We start from the raw sequence: 2,371 nt of genomic DNA, 5'->3' as shown, positions 1-2,371 counted from the left end.
GGAGGGATTGCGCAAGTCAAGTTTAGCTGGACCGAATGTTCACATGAACCAAAGTCCTGGTCCATGAATTGAGCATTAGAACTGCCAGCCAAAGTTTGATCTTTGGCACTTTGGTTTATGGGTCCAACTGCTGTGGGAAGTGGGTGCTGCATCTGCTTGACAGCTGTAAAAGGGATGAGAACCATTCCCAGAAACAAAGCATATGTTTCATCTTTGGGAATAAAAGCTTCACCACATCGACATCAGCACACTCCATTGGAAATATGAAAAATGATCTTTTGAATTCACTCCGTTTTATTTCATCAAGTGGCTGCACAAAATACTTTTTTTTTTTTAAGTAGTTGTCTTGTGCCCTCAAAAAATCACCTGGATGCAGATGATTTTATTTTGTGCAACAACTTGACGAAATCAAATTGAGCAAATTCAACAAAACCTTTTTTTTCCCTCTGTGGAACAAAGATAATGTGGACGGGAAAAAAACGTTTTAAAATGATAAATAGTGGTAGTCCAAAATCAAATGGCCCAAAAGTGGTAAAATTTGGAGTACGGTGTTCCCTTCGCAACTTCGTCGTTCGGTTATTGCGGCTTCACAGCACTCTGTTTTTGGTGCACTCCGAAAAACCCAATGGCACATTTGAATAATGCTCTGAAATGTTGGAGTAAAGCAGTGCACGCTCTGAGCGCATTTGCGAACGTGTCCGAGAGCTTGTCGCCATTGCCTCATCTAGGGTGCGTTTGGAAATACGTTCCAAGCACAAAGCTTCACATTGACCGATTGGAAACTCAGAACATTGTTTAAATGTGCCGTTTGGTTATTCTTTGTGTCCCAACAAAAAAGGGATGAAACAGTCGTGTTCAGAAATTGTGAGCGGAGCACACGCTGCACCCCAGGCAGCGGACAAGGACGACGAATCGTCAGCTCGTGACTAGTTTTTCTTTTGATCTGAAAATGGCTTACCTGAACTACAATTCCGCACCGCATTGCAGCCAAATGGAAAAATCCCGGTGGATTAATGCACCTTCAAAAGCCTTGTTGTTGTGCAAAGCCAAAGTTAGTTGCCATGGCTACTGTCTACTTTAGAAAAAAAATGGCTTTATTTATAGATAGTATAAATAATATTATCATCTTTCTGGGAATCTCTGCGTACCATTTGTTATCCAGCATATACCTGCAAAACATCCATAAAGCATGTGCTCTAATGGGGCCTGCAAGCAGATACTCCACCTATAAAACATATCCAGGTGACAATATTATGGTTACATCAGGCGTTTTGCAAGGTTAAGTAGTTTTACTTCAGTGTTATTATCCATCCATTCATTCTCTGAAGCACTTATCCTGCGGGGGGTCGCGGGTGAGCTGGAGCCCACCCCCCATACATTGCTCAATTTATCTTTACACTTCTAAAATGTTACAACCGACGACTGTAATTGTTAAGTTTTATAATGGTGACCTTTGACCCTGGAGTTCATTTATTTATTTTACATGATTTCCAATGGGGAAATTCCAACAATTTAGAAGACAATCAGCAGCACTGCACATTGTGTTTGACCTTAGAAATTCAGTTTTAGGCTAAACAGAACAGCACAAGTAGGGCAGACAAACTTCATGGCTTCACGTACACACCGGCCATCACATTTGTCAAGGCAGAATCACTATACAGCTCTTGAATTGGATACATTTAGATTGTGAAGGATTATACAACGGGCCGCCGCCCGATGGATATACGGATGTCATCTTATTTACCTTTTTGGGAATGAGGGGATTTAGGTTCCTCATCTGTTATGACCGTCCTAATCTAAAAAGTATTTTCTCATTTGGTTTGGGTCTCATTTCTCACTTTTGAGGGCAATGAGGATTCTCCTGAAGGTGAACGTTCGGTTTAACCGCGTTGAACTGACGGCCATGGCACCATTCATTCTGGATGGTTCGGTTCACCGCCCTCGCCGCCGTCCCAGCGCTCCGCGGACTCGGGGGGGGGGGGGGGGGCGTCGCTGCCGCTGCCAACGGCCTCGCAGGGTCGGGCCGCGGGCGGCGGAAACCGGCCAACGACCTGCACCAGACCCCGCCTCTCTCCCCGCGGCCGCCTTCGACGTCGCCGACCCCCCCACCCCCACCCCACCCGCGCGCCGAGGTTCCGTCTCCCTAGTCCACGCAACTCTTGTCCAGGCCGGGCCGCGGCCGGCGTAGGGGACCTCTCCGGACTCGGGACTGGCCCCGCCTCTCCCCGTGGCCGCCTTCGACGCCTCCGCCGTCCCCCTTCGCCCTCGGCGTTCGGGATCCCGCTCCGGACTCGGGGCTGGGGAGCGCCGCCCCTGACGGCCCCGCGGGGTCGGGCCGCGGGCGGGCGCGTAGGTCCGCGCGGGGTTCGGA

This window comes from Hippocampus guttulatus, chromosome 21 (assembly GCF_054856545.1).
Source record: "Hippocampus guttulatus isolate MCC_2025c chromosome 21, RoL_Hgut_1.0, whole genome shotgun sequence".
Lineage (NCBI taxonomy): Eukaryota > Metazoa > Chordata > Actinopteri > Syngnathiformes > Syngnathidae > Hippocampus > Hippocampus guttulatus.
This window is presented reverse-complemented; position numbering follows the sequence as displayed.